Here is a 14,988-nt window from a genome sequence, read left to right on the forward strand (position 1 = left end):
TGCTCCAAGAACACACCACTCGGAATGGCTTCTCTCTTGGAACCTATCTTTGCTAGGTCATCAGCTGCTTGATTTTTCAGTCGGGGTATATGATGGAGCTCCAACCCCTCGAACTTTTTCTCCAGCTTCCTCACTGCACTGCAGTATCCAGTCATGGCTGGGCTTCTCACGTCCCACTCTTTCATCACCTGATTGACCACTAAATCCGAGTCGCCATAGACCATTAGGCGACGGACGCCGAGTGAAATGGCCATGCGCAACCCATATAGGAGGGCCTCATATTCTGCCTCATTGTTGGAGGAATCAAAGTGAATCTGGAGCACATATCTGAGCTTATCTCCTCTGGGGGAAACCAGGACAACCCCAGCACCGGAACCATTCAACATCTTAGAACCATCGAAAAACATGGTCCAATGCTCCGAGTGAACTTCAGTCGGCTGCTGCTGTTCGATCCACTCGGCGAGGAAATCTGCTATTGCCTGGGACTTAATGGCTTTCTTTGCCTCAAACTTGATATCAAGGGGAAGAAGTTCAATCGCCCATTTGGCCACTCGACCAGTTGCATCTCTGTTGTGCAGAATCTCTGATAGTGGAGCGTCGCTGATGACTGTGATTGAATGGTCAGAGAAATAATGAGCAACCTTCTTTGTGGTCATGTATATTCCATACACAAGCTTCTGATAATGAGGATATCTCTGCTTGGATGGAGTCAAGACTTCAGACAAATAATACACTGGGCGCTGAACTTTGAGAGCTTTTCCTTCTTCTTCCCGCTCGACCGTTAGCACAGTACTGACGACTTGTCCTGTGGCTGCGATGTAGAGCAACAGAGGCTCTTTGCTGATTGGAGCAGCAAGCACCGGCTGGGTGGAGAGCAGAGCTTTTAGCTCGGCAAACGCTGCATCAGCTTCTGGAGTCCACTCGAACTTGTCAGCCTTCTTCATCAGTCGGTAAAGAGGCAATGCCTTTTCACCGAGTCGTGAGATGAATCGACTTAATGCGGCCAAGCATCCAGTAAGCTTCTGGACATCGTGCACTCGCACAGGGCGTTTCATTCGGAGAATAGTGCCAATCTTTTCTGGGTTGGCGTCGATTCCCCGTTCGGAAACGAGGAAACCGAGTAACTTGCCACCAGGAACTCCAAATGTGCACTTTGATGGATTGAGCTTGATATCATACCTTGTGAGGTTGGCAAATGTTTCGGCGAGGTCAGCGAGCAGGTCGGAACCTTTTCGTGACTTGACAACAATATCATCCATATAAGCTTCCACATTCCGACTGATTTGAGTGAGTAGACACTTCTGGATCATTCGCATAAATGTGGCTCCGGCATTCTTGAGGCCGAATGGCATGGTGATATAGCAGAAGCACCCGAATGGAGTGATGAAAGCTGTTTTTACTTCATCGGGCCCATACAGACGGATCTGGTGGTACCCGGAGTAAGCATCTAAAAAAGACAACCTCTCGCATCCCGCGGTCGAGTCAACAATTTGATCTATGCGAGGGAGAGGAAAGTGATCTTTCGGGCAGGCCTGGTTGATGTGCTTGAAATCAATGCACATTCGGAGCGACTTGTCCTTCTTAGGAACCATGACGACATTAGCGAGCCACTCGGAGTGGAATATCTCTCGGATAAATCCTGCCGCCAACAGTCGAGCCACTTCTTCACCGATGGCCTTTCTCTTCTGGACGGCGGACCGCCGAAGATGTTCTTTGACTGGCTTTGCAGACGAGTCGACTCTTAGGCGATGCTCAGCCAGTCCCCTGGGAACACCTGGCATGTCAGCGGGCTTCCATGCAAAAATGTCCCAGTTCTCACGGAGGAACTGGATGAGCGCTTCTTCCTATTTTGGGTCGAGTGTTGTGGAGATGCGGGTCGGAGCTGCTTCGGGGTCGGTCGGGTGAATGTGAACAGGCTTCGTCTCACCGGACGACTGGAATGCAGATTCTGTGGCGGGCTTCTTGGATCGCAGCAAGTCACTTGGATCTGCGTTTTGCTGGTATTCTTCGAACTCGACCGCTGTCACTTGGGAATCGGCAATTTTGGAGCCCTTCTGAAAGCACTCCTCTGCCTTTTTCCTATCACCGGTGACAGTGATCACACCTTTGGGACCGGGCATCTTCAATTTGAGGTACACGTAACATGGTCGAGCCATGAACCGTGCATAGGCTGGTCTCCCCAAAATGGCATGATATGCACTTTGAAAATCCACGACCTCAAACGTCAACTTTTCTTTGCGAAAATGCTTTGAATCGCCAAACACTACGTCCAAAGCTATCTGGCCGAGTGACTCGGCCTTCTTCCCTGGTATAACTCCATGGAAGCTCATGTTACTAGTGCTCAGTCGGGACATCGGAATGCCCATACCTTTCAACGTGTCTGCATATAACAGATTCAGCCCACTTCCACCGTCCATCAGCACCTTTGTCAGTCGAGTGCCTTCGACAACTGGATCGACCACCAAAGCTTGCCTCCCAGGGGTGGCAATATGAGTCGGGTGATCAGATTGGTCGAATGTGATGGGTGTTTGAGACCACTTCAGATAGTTTGCCTTTGCTGGGGCAACCATGTTAACCTCTCGGTTAATCACTTTCAGTCGACTTCTGCTTTCCACATCTGCGAAGATCATCAGAGTGGAGTTGATATGCGGATATCCTCCCTCACTGTCCTCTTTGTCTTCGGCCTTGTCCGGCTCCTTCTCCTTGTCCTTGGACTGTTTTCCCTGAAACTGCTGGATCAGGAGTCGACATTGGCGAGTGGTGTGCTTTGGGTAAATGATATTCCCCTCTTCATCTTTCTTCGTGTGAATATGACACGGCATATCCATCACGTCGTTTCCTTCTTTATCCTTTACCTTCTTGGGGTTCCAGGGTCCTTTTGGTTTCCCCTTAAACTTTCCTTGAGCCACGGCCAGAGCCTCTCCAGGAGCTGCCGGTTCAGCCTTCCGCTTCTGTTTCCGACTGGTGTTTCCTTTTTCCGACTGACTCGGCTTGTGCTTGCCGCTTCGGAGTCGGTCTTCTTCTTCGCCGTTGGCGTACTTGGTAGCAATCTCCATCATCCGACTCAAGGTCATGTCACCGGTTCGACCAAATTTCAAACTCAGTTCTCTGTTCTTGACACCATCTTTGAAGGCGCATACTGCCTGATGGTCAGAGACATTTTCCACAGTGTGGTGCAAAGTGATCCACCTCTGAATATACTCTCTGAGAGTCTCATTGGTTTTCTGCACGCAGACTTGCAACTCTGTCAATCCCGCTGGTCGCTTGCAAGTCCCTTCGAACGTTCTGACGAACACTCGGGACAGATCTTCCCAAGTGTAAATGCTGCTAGGAGGCAATTGAGTCAACCATGCCCTGGCGGAACCTTCCAACATGAGGGGCAAATGCTTCATGGCCACCTCGTCGTTCCCACCACTGATCTGAACTGCCACTCGGTAGTCTTCAAGCCAAGTTTCAGGCTTAGACTCACCAGTGAACTTGCTGACTCCTGTTGCCAACCTGAAATTGGGGGGGATAACTGCGGCTCTGATAGCTCTGCTGAAACATTCAGGACCAGAAACATGTACTCGACTGCTCGTGGGTACATCTCTGTCGAGTGCACCTTGATGGGCTCTGTTCCGGTCGACCAACCCTTGCACGATAATGGATCGCGCGTCGAAGCCTGGCTCTCTGGGGTCAACTGGAACCCTACGCCCTGTACTGTACTGACGCCTATCATTTGGCTGCCGAGGAGCGTAAGACCCACCCCTCGGAGGGGAATAGGGCACTCGACGCCTATCATCTCGGTCGAGTCTGTCGCCATATTGATCTCGCCGATTCTCACGCCCTTCGCGCCGCGGAGGCGATCTGGGGCTGTGAGCCGACTGAACCGTATTCACAGTGACGGATCGACTGTGAATTCTGTTGCGCGACTGAGACACGGCTGAATTCTGATCTCCTGCTGCTCGGAGCAGATCCCTGATCTGCAGCAAACCTCTGCCAGCTTCCGACTGCGAAGGCTGAATGGACTCTGCTATACGGGTCGCAGCTGCTAAATTCTGAATTGGGGTTCGATATACCTGAGTCGGCGGGAAGAGTTGACATCGACTGGTGTCGGGAACTTGTTGCCGCGCGCGCTCGTCGAGTGCTCGCTGAAGGTTCTCCAGTCGAGTGCGCTCGGCCAAATTGGCCAGACGCGCCTCCTCCAAGGCACGAGCCTCGGGGGTTTCTCCTGCGATGGGAATACGCAGGGGATCCTCGTTCCTGCGGCGAAGCTCTTCTCTTTGCAGAGAGTCGAGTGGCTCGGGCTGGTACTCTTCGTAGCCTCGTGCAGGGTCGCCGCCGTCGCCTGCTCCACCACCACGGGCGAAGCCAGGAGGACTGTGGGGCCCGTCGACCATCAAGATTTCCGCCGCTGGATCACTGCTTCCGCACTCGGATGCAGTCTCTCCGGAGCCAGTCGACTGATCGAACAAGCCGTAGAGAGATTCGTTGGGCTCGATTGCCGCAACTTGTGTAGTGGCCGACTGGCGAGCCACCGCGTGACTCACCCATCGCTGAAGCCTCGACCGGCCTGAGCGCTTGCGCTGGCGGGAGACCGGGAGGGTGGAAGATGGAGGAGCCGACCGATACTGGGTCGATGGTTGCCGCAGCAGAACGCCGCGGACACATGCGCGAAAATGCGTCGCACCGCGGACGGGGAGCGCATCTACGTCGAGTGGAGCCTCCTGGAGCCATGCGGAGTCGTCGGCGATGAAGGCGAGAGCGCCGAGACAGATCTCTTGACCCTCGACCAAAATTCCAGCAGACACCATGATGAAAGTACTCGGAAGAATCGCAACTTCTCCACAAAATCGCTAAAACACCTGCCCCACGGTGGGCGCCAACTGTCGTGGTTCTAAGCCTGACAGTAGAGTGGGGGGTAGGTATGGAGAGGCAAGGTCCTAGCTATGGAGAGGTTGTAAGCACAAAGGATGTACGAGTTCAGGCCCTTCTCGGAAGAAGTAACAGCCCTACGTCTCGGAGCCCGGAGGCGGTCGAGTGGATTATGAATGTATGGATTACCAGGTGCCGAACCCTTCTGCCTGTGAAGGGGGGTGGCTTATATAGAGTGCGCCAGGACCCCAGCCAGCCCACGTAGGAGAGGGTTTAAGGTGAGTTAAGTCTGGGGCGTTACTGGTAACGCCCCACATAAAGTGCCTTTACTATCATAAAGTCTACTTAATTACAGGCCGTTGCAGTGCAGAGTGCCTCTTGACCTCCTGGTGGTCGAGTGAGTCTTCGTGGTCGAGTCCTTTAGGCCAGTCGAGTGAATCCTCGTTGGTCGACTGGAAGGCGACCTCTTCTAGGGATGTCCTAGGGTAAGTTACTTGGAACAGGTCCATGACCCTACCCTAGGTACATAACCCCATCACAACTCCTTGGTCACATTGCGCATATGATGATGTCCTACCGAGTGGGCCCAGAGATACCTCTCCGTTTACACGGAGTGACAAATCCCAGTCTCGATCAGCGTAAAACAATAGATACTTTCGGAGATACCTGTAGTGCACCTTTATAGTCACCCAGTTACGTTGTGACGTTTGATACACTCAAAGCACTCCTACGGTATCCAGGAGTTACACGATCTCATGGTCAAAGGAAGAGATACTTGACATTGGCAAAGCTCTAGCAAATGAACTACACGATCTTTGTGCTATGCTTAGGATTGGGTCTTGTCCATCACATCATTCTCCTAATGATGTGATCCCGTTATCAACGACATCCAATGTCCATAGCCAGGAAACCATGACTATCTGTTGATCACAACGAGCTAGTCAACTAGAGGCTCACTAGGGACATATTGTGGTCTATGTATTCACACGTGTATTACGATTTCCGGATAATACAGTTATAGCATGAATAAAAGACAATTATCATGAACAAGGAAATATAATAATAATACTTTTATTATTGCCTCTAGGGCATATTTCCAACAGTCTCCCACTTGCACTAGAGTCAATAATCTAGTTCACATCGCCATGTGATTAACACTCACAGGTCACATCGCCATGTGACTAATACCCAAGAGTTTACTAGAGTCAGTAGTCTAGTTCACATCACTATGTGATTAACACTCAATGAGTTTTATGTATGATCATGTTGCTTGTGAGAGAGGTTTTAGTCAATGGGTCTGAACCTTTCAGATCCGTGTGTGCTTTACAAATCTCTATGTCATCTCCTAGATGCAGCTACCACGCTCTATTTGGAGCTATTCCAAACAACTGTTCTACTTGGAGCTATTCTAAATTATTGCTCCATTATATGTATCCGGTCTCTCTACTCAGAGCTATCCGGATAGGTGTCAAGCTTGCATCGTCGTAACCTTTACGACGAACTCTTTTACCACCTCCATAATCGAGAAAATTCCTTAGTCCACTAGTTACTAAGGATAACTTTGACCGCTGTCCTATGATCCATTTTTGGATCACTCTTGTACCCCTTGACTGACTCATGGCAAGGCACTCTTCAGGTGCGGTACACAGCATAGCATACTGTAGAGCCTATGTCTTAAGCATAGGGGACGACCTTCGTCCTTTCTCTCTTTTCTGCCGAGGTCGAGATTTAAGTCTTAACTTCGTACCTTACAACTCAGGCAAGAACTTCTTCTTTGACTGATCCATCTTGAACACCTTCAAGATCATGTCAAGGTATGTGCTCATTTGAAAGTATTATTAAGCATTTTGATCTATCCTTATAGATCTTGATGCTCAATGTTCAAGTAGCTTAATCCAGGTTTTCTATTGAAAAACACCTTTCAAATAACCCTATATGCTTTCTAGAAATTCTACATCATCTCTGATCATCAATATGTCAACAACATATACTCATCAGAAATTCTATAGTGCTCCCACTCACTTCTTTGGAAATACAAGTTTCTCATAAACTTTGTACAAACCCAAAATCTTTGATCATCATCAAAGCATACATTCCAACTCCGAGATGCTCACTCCAGTCCTTAGAAGGATCGCTGGATCTAGCATACCTTTTAGCATCCTCAGGATTGACAAAACTTTTCTGATTGTATTGCATACAACCTTTCCTTACGAAAACTGGTAAGGAAACTTGTCTTGACATCCATCTGCCAGATTTCATAAATGCAGCTAATGCTAACATGATTCCGACGGACTTTAAGCATCGCTACGAGTGAGAAAATCTCATCGTAGTGAACTCCTCGAACTTGTCGGAAAACACTTCGCCACAAGTCGAGCTTCATAGATGGTGACATTACCATCCACGTCCGTCTTCTTCTTAAAAGATCCATTTATCTCAATGGATTGCCGATCATCGGGCAAGTCCATCAAAGTCCATGCTTTGTTCTGATATATGGATACTATCTCGGATTTCATGGCTTCTAACCATTTGTCGGAATTCGGGCCCACCATCGCTTCTCCATAGCTCGTAGGTTCATTGTTGTCTAGCAACATGACCTTCAAGACAGGATTACGTACCACTCTGAAGTAGTACGCATCCTTGTCATCCCACGAGGTTTGGTAGTGACTTGATCCGAAGTTTCATGATCAATATCATAAGCTTCCACTTCAATTGGTGTAGGTGCCACAGGAACAACTCCCTGTGCCCTGTCACACACTAGTTGAAGAGACGGTTCAATAACCTCATCAAGTCTCCACCATCCTCCCACTCAATTCTTTCGAGAGAAACTTTTCCTCGAGAAAGGACCCGATTCTAGAAACAATCCATATTGCTTTCGGATCTGAATTAGGAGGTATACCCAACTGTTTTGGGTTTCCTATGAAGATGCATTTTATCCGCTTTGGGTTCGAGCTTATCAACCTGAAACTTTTTCATATAAGCGTCGCAGCCCCAAACTTTTTAAGAAACGACAACTTAGGTTTCTCTAAACCATAATTCATACGGTGTCATCTCATCGGAATTACGTGGTGCCCTATTTAAAGTGAATGTGGTTGTCTCTAATGCCTAACCCATGAACAATAGTGGTAATTCGATAAGAGACATCATGGTACGCACCATATCCAATAGGGTGCAACTATGATGTTCGGACACACCATCACACTATGGTGTTCCAGGCGGTATTAATTGCGAAACAATTTCCACAATGTATTAATTGTGTGCCAAAACTTGTAACTCAGATATTCATCTCTATGATCATATCATAGACATTTTATCCTCCTGTCACAATGATCTTCTACTTCACTCTGAAATTACTTGAACCATTCAATAATTCAGACTTGTGTTTCATCAAGTAAATATTCTCAACATCTACTCGAATCATCTGTGAAGTAAGAACATAACGATATTAACTGCATGCCTCAGCACTCATTGGACTGCACACATCAAAATGTGTTACTTCCAACAAGTTGCTATCTTGTTCCATCTTACTGAAAACGAGGCTTTTCAGTCATCTTGCCCATGTGGTATGATTTGCATATCTCAAGTGATTCAAAATCAAGTGAGTCCAAACGATCCATCTGCATGGAGTTTCTTCATGCGTATACACCAATAGACATGGTTCACATGTCTCAAACTTTTCAAAAACGAGTGAGTCCAAAGATCCATCAACATGGAGCTTCTTCATGCGTTTTAAACCAATATGACTTACATGGCAGTGCCACCAGTAAGTGGTACTATCATTACTATCTTTTGGCATGAAAATGTGTATCACCACGATCGAGATTCAATAAACCATTTTTAGGTGCAAGACCACTGAAGGTATTATTCACATAAGTAGAGTAACTATTATTCTCCTTAAATGAATAACCGTATTGCAATAGTCATAATCCAATCATGTCTATGCTCTACGCAAACACCAAATAACAATTATTCAGGTTTTAACACCAATCTCGATGGTAGAGGGAGTGTGCGATGCTTGATCATATCAACATTGGAAACATTTCCAACACATATCGTCAGCTCACCTTTAGCTAGTCTCCGTTTATTCCGTAGCTTTTATTTCGAGTTACTAACACTTAGCAACCGAACCGGTATCTAATACCCTGGTGCTACTAGGAGTACTAGTAAAGTACACATTAACATAATGTATATCCAATATACTTCTATCGACCTTGCCAGCCTTCTCATCTACCAAGTATCTAGGGTAATGCTGCTCCAGTGGTTGTTCCCCTTATTACAGAAGCACTTAGTCTCGGGTTTGGGTTCAACCTCGGGTTTCTTCACTGGAGCAGCAGCTGAACTGCCGTTTCATGAAGTATCCCTTTGTTCCCTAGCCCTTCTTGAAACTAGTGGTTTCACCAACCATCAACAATTGATGCTCCTTCTTGATTTCTACTTTCGCGGTGTCAAACATCACGAATATTTCAAGGATCATCATATCTATCCCTGATATGTTATAGTTCATCACGAAGTTCTAGCAGCTTGGTGGCAATGACTTTGGGGAAACATCACTATCTCATCTGGAAGATCAACTCCCACTCGATTCAAGTGATTGTTGTGCTCAGACAATCTGAGCACAAGCTCAACGATTGAGCTTTTCTCCCTTAGTTTGCAGGCTAAGAAAATCGTCGGAGGTCTCATACCTCTTGACGTGGGCACGAGCCTGAAATCCCAATTTCAGCCCTCAAAACATCTCATATGTTCCGCGATGTTTCGAAAACGTCTTTGGTGCCTCTACTTAAACCATTTAACTGAACTATCACGTAGTTATCAAAACGTGTATGTTCGATGTTCGAAACATCCACAAACGACGTTTGGGGTTCAGCACACTAAGCAGTGCATTGAGGACATAAGCGTTCTAGTGTCCGCATAATCGCTACTGTCAACTTTCAACTATATTTTCTCTAGGAACATAACTAAAACAGTAGAACTATAGCGTGAACTACGACATAATTTGCAAAAGGTCTTTTGACTATGTTCAGGATAATTAAGTTCATCTTATGAACTCCCACTCAGATAGACATCCCTCTAGTCATCTAAGTGATTACATGATCCGAGTCAACTAGCCCGTGTCCGATCATCACGTGAGACGGACTAGTTATCATCGGTGAACATCTTCATGTTGATCGTATCTGCTATACGACTCATGCTCGACCTTTCGGTCTCCGTGTTCCGAGGCCATGTCTGTACATGCTAGGCTCGTCAAGTTAACCCTAAGTGTTTTTGCTGTGTAAAACTGTCTTACACCCGTTGTATGTGAACGTAAGAATCCATCACACCCGATCATCACGTGGTGCTTAGAAGCGACGAACTGTAGCAACGGTGCACAGTTAGGGGAGAACACTTCTTGAAATTTTGTAAGGGATCATCTTATTTACTACCGTCGTCCTAAGTAAACAAGATGCATAAACATGATAAACATCACATGCAATCAAATAGTGACATGATATGGCCAATATCATTTTGCTCCTTTTGATCTTCATCTTCGGGGCTCCATGATTATCATCGTCACCGGCACGACACCATGATCTCCATCATCATGATCTCCATCATCGTGTCTTCATGAAGTTGTCACGCCAACGACTACTTCTACTTCTATGGCTAACGCGTTTAGCAATAAAGTAAAGTAGTTTACATAGCGTTCTTTAATGACACGCAGGTCATACAAAAAATAAAGACAACTCCTATGGCTCCTGCCGGTTGTCATACTCATCGACATGCAAGTCGTGAATCCTATTACAAGAACATGATCAATCTCATACATCACATATCATTCATCACATTCTTCTGGCCATATCACATCACAAAGCATACCCTGCAAAAACAAGTTAGACGTCCTCTAATTGTTGTTTGCATGTTTTACGTGGCTGCTTTGGGTTTCTAGCAAGAACGTTTCTTACCTACGCAATACCACAACGTGATATGCCAATTGCTATTTACCCTTCATAAGGACCCTTTTCATCGAATCCGTTCCGACTAAAGTGGGAGAGACTGGCACCCGCTAGCCACCTTATGCACCAAGTGCATGTCAATCGGTGGAACCTGTCTCACGTAAGAGTACGTGTAAGGTCGGTCCGGGCCGCTTCATCCCACAATACCGTCGAAACAAGATTGGACTAGTAACGGTAAGCATATTGAACAACATCAACGCCCACAACTACTTTGTGTTCTACTCGTGCAAAGAATCTACGCAATAGACCTAGCTCATGATGCCACTGTTGGGGAACGTAGCAGAAATTCAAAAAATTTCCTACGTAACACCAAGATCTATCTATGGAGAGACCAGCAACGAGTAGAAAGGAGAGAGGAGAGTGCATCTACATACCCTTGTAGATCGCTAAGCGGAAGCGTTCAAGTGAACGGGGTTGAAGGAGTCGTTCTCGTCGTGATTCAAATCACCGATGACCAAGTGCCGAACGGACGGCACCTCCGCGTTCAACACACGTACAGCCCGGTGACGTCTCCCACGCCTTGATCCAGCAAGGAGAGAGGGAGAGGTTGAGGAAGACTCCATCCAGCAGCAGCACAACGGCGTGGTGGTGGTGGAGGAGCGTGGCAATCCTGCAGGGCTTCGCCAAGCACCTACGGGAGAGGAGGAGGTGTCACGGGAGGGAGGGAGGCGCCAAGGGCTCAGGTATGGATGCCCTCCCTCCCCTCCACTATATATAGGGGCAGGGGAGAGGGGGGAGGCGCAGCCTTGCCCCTTCCTCCAAGGAAGGGGTGCGGCTAAGGAGGGGGGAGGAGTCCATCCTCCCCAAGGCACCTCGGAGGTGCCTTCCCCCTTTAGGACTCTCCCCTTTTTCCTTTATCTTGGCGCATGGGCCTCTAGGGGCTGGTGCCCTTGGCCCATGTAGGCCAAGGCGCACCCCCTACAGCCCATGTGGCCCCCCGGGGCAGGTGGCCCCACCCGGTGGGCCCCCGGGACCCTTCCGGTGGTCCCGGTACAATACCGATGACCCCGAAACTTGTCCCGATGGCCGAAACAGGACTTCCTATATATAAATCTTTACCTCCGGACCATTCCGGAGCTCCTCGTGACGTCCGGTATCTCATCCGGGACTCCGAACAACATTCGGTAACCACATACAAGCTTCCTTTATAACCCCAGCGTCATCGAACCTTAAGTGTGTAGACCCTACGGGTTCGGGAGACATGCAGACATGACCGAGACGTTCTCCGGTCAATAACCAACAGCGGGATCTGGATACCCATGTTGGCTCCCACATGTTCCACGATGATCTCATCGGATGAACCACGATGTCAAGGACTCAATCGATCCCGTATTCAATTCCCTTTGTCTATCGGTATTTTACTTGCCCGAGATTCGATCGTCGGTATACCGATACCTTGTTCAATCTCGTTACCGGCAAGTCACTTTACTCGTTCCATAACACATCATCCCGTGATCAACTCCTTGGTCACATTGCGCATATGATGATGTCCTACCGAGTGGGCCCAGAGATACCTCTCCGTTTACACGGAGTGACAAATCCCAGTCTCGATCCGCGTAAAACAATAGATACTTTCGGAGATACCTGTAGTGCACCTTTATAGTCACCCAGTTACGTTGTGACGTTTGATACACTCAAAGCACTCCTACGGTATCCAGGAGTTACACGATCTCATGGTCAAAGGAAGAGATACTTGACATTGGCAAAGCTCTAGCAAATGAACTACACGATCTTTGTGCTATGCTTAGGATTGGGTCTTGTCCATCACATCATTCTCCTAATGATGTGATCCCGTTATCAACGACATCCAATGTCCATAGCCAGGAAACCATGACTATCTGTTGATCACAACGAGCTAGTCAACTAGAGGCTCACTAGGGACATATTGTGGTCTATGTATTCACACGTGTATTACGATTTCCGGATAATACAGTTATAGCATGAATAAAAGACAATTATCATGAACAAGGAAATATAATAATAATACTTTTATTATTGCCTCTAGGGCATATTTCCAACACTGATGTCGGTATGGACAATAACAATGTACCATACACTTGAGATGATCTCGCACTCACAATCTGAGGTGTGGCTGCTCTAGTAGGTGCAACGGTGGAGGAATCAACCGATGGTAGTGAGCATGAATTGAAATAGTAGTTGTTGTAGTCACCCAATGCATCCTCCTGTAACTGTCTCTCAAAGGTACAAGCACGAACATACATACCAGTAATGCAATGAGGAATATACCTAAATCTTGCCTGAATATCATGGTTTAAACCACCAAAAAATCTATTCATTGTATCATCCTCAGATTCTTCTATGTCACAATGATGCATATAAGATTTGAACTCTTGGTAGTAAGCATGAACAGTGTTATTGCCTTGTTTAAATTGTTCAAATTTGCGAAGCAATTCACGACGATAGTAAGGAGGGAAAAATTGTTGTCTCATTACATGTTTCAAATCTTTCCAAGTTGTGGGTTGGTTATCAATGTTTTTCTTACAATGCACACTCCACCAAACAGAAGCAAAACCAGTAAATGCTCTAGTGGCAGCTCGTACTCGCTCAAGTTCAGAAAAGTCATGGTAACTAAAAATGTGTTCTACTTCAAGCTCCCAAGCTAGATAAATAGCAGGATTAAATCTACCCTCAAATGATGGTAAAGAGATAATCTGACCATGTGCTTGTGTGTGTTGTCCCAACTCTCGTGATGGTGAAGATGTGTTCGTCGTCCAAGAACTTCTTTCTCCGGAACCTGTCATGATTAGTAGAAATAAGAAACAAAATTTGAGAATAATGTTCCTATGAACTACTAGGATGTGGTTGTAACATGCTTACAGTAAAAAAAATATCAATATCTTACAAGTTCTTACCATGCGACAGGTGGTGACACACAACCAACGGTGTCAAATAACTCCGAAGATTGTGTAAAGCGATTGCCAGGGGAACATACGTATACACGGTGTAGAAATATGTGGAGCTGGGTTGGTTATATATGGTAGCAAAAGATTAGCAATAATCAATTTAAAGATGCAATATTGAATAAACGCTCAACGACGGTACTGTGCTGGTCCTAGGCTAGACCGGACTAGAGACGCGAGCCTAGAACACTAATGAGGTCACGACATAGCACAACTAGCATTAATGAAGGATAAGTAGCTCTGGACAGCAAGATATAAGTGAAGATCACAACAACAGTAAAGATAATGATGAATAACAACTGCCAAGCAGGATATATAACAACTCTCTCTCCAACTTTCCTCTTGAAAAGTTTGCTACTAACTCAAGCCTTTCAATGCAAAAAGAATCACTCAATTCCGAATTGATATAAGGAGTCAAAGAATTCTAAAACTGGCCTGAAAAACTGGAACAAACTATATGCGCGAACTACGGAGGACAAAAAGACCTATTTAGAAGCTGATTTTGAGACACCAAACATTGAACTAGCTTTTGCAACTATTCAGATGCGCCTAGTCGCTAGCTCTAATTTGAGTACTTGTGGAGCCAAAACGGACTTCGTATGAGGAAGTTATGCCTTTTTTACTGAACAGTGCGTAAAACAGATTTCAATCTGAATTCAAGTAGGAGATTGATTCTAGATAGATCCGAAATTTCTTTTTTTTTCTCTTTTTTTTCTAACTTTTTCTTTTCTTTTTCTTTCTCTCCTTTTTTTCTCTGACTTTTTTTTCTCTCTGTCTTTTTTTTCTCTCCCTCTTTTAAAGACAAACTAGATAAGATGCAGATTGGATCAAGTAAAGATGTGAACGACCTCAACTATGATCGTGACAATGAACTATGGGTAGCACGTGGTGAAAATTGATGGATGGTGTGGTGGACAGCGGAAGGGATAACGATGCAGCGGCGACGTGACTAATATGAACAGAACTCGAAACTCTAAACGAACGAGACACTAAAACCAACAACACGACACGATGATGCAACCGATAATTCAACAATGCAAACAATGAAAAGAAAATGGGAAAATTTTGTTTTTGCCACTCTAGATTTTGCCAATTTTCCTTATGCCACTCTAGATTTCGACATCTCACTTTTGCCACTCTTAAATTTTGACAACTATCACAAACGCCATTCTGTTAGGCCAATGGACGTTTTGACCAAACGGAGCAGCAAAAAGACCATATTGCCC

Source organism: Triticum dicoccoides, chromosome 7B (genome assembly GCF_002162155.2).
Source record: "Triticum dicoccoides isolate Atlit2015 ecotype Zavitan chromosome 7B, WEW_v2.0, whole genome shotgun sequence".
Lineage (NCBI taxonomy): Eukaryota > Viridiplantae > Streptophyta > Magnoliopsida > Poales > Poaceae > Triticum > Triticum dicoccoides.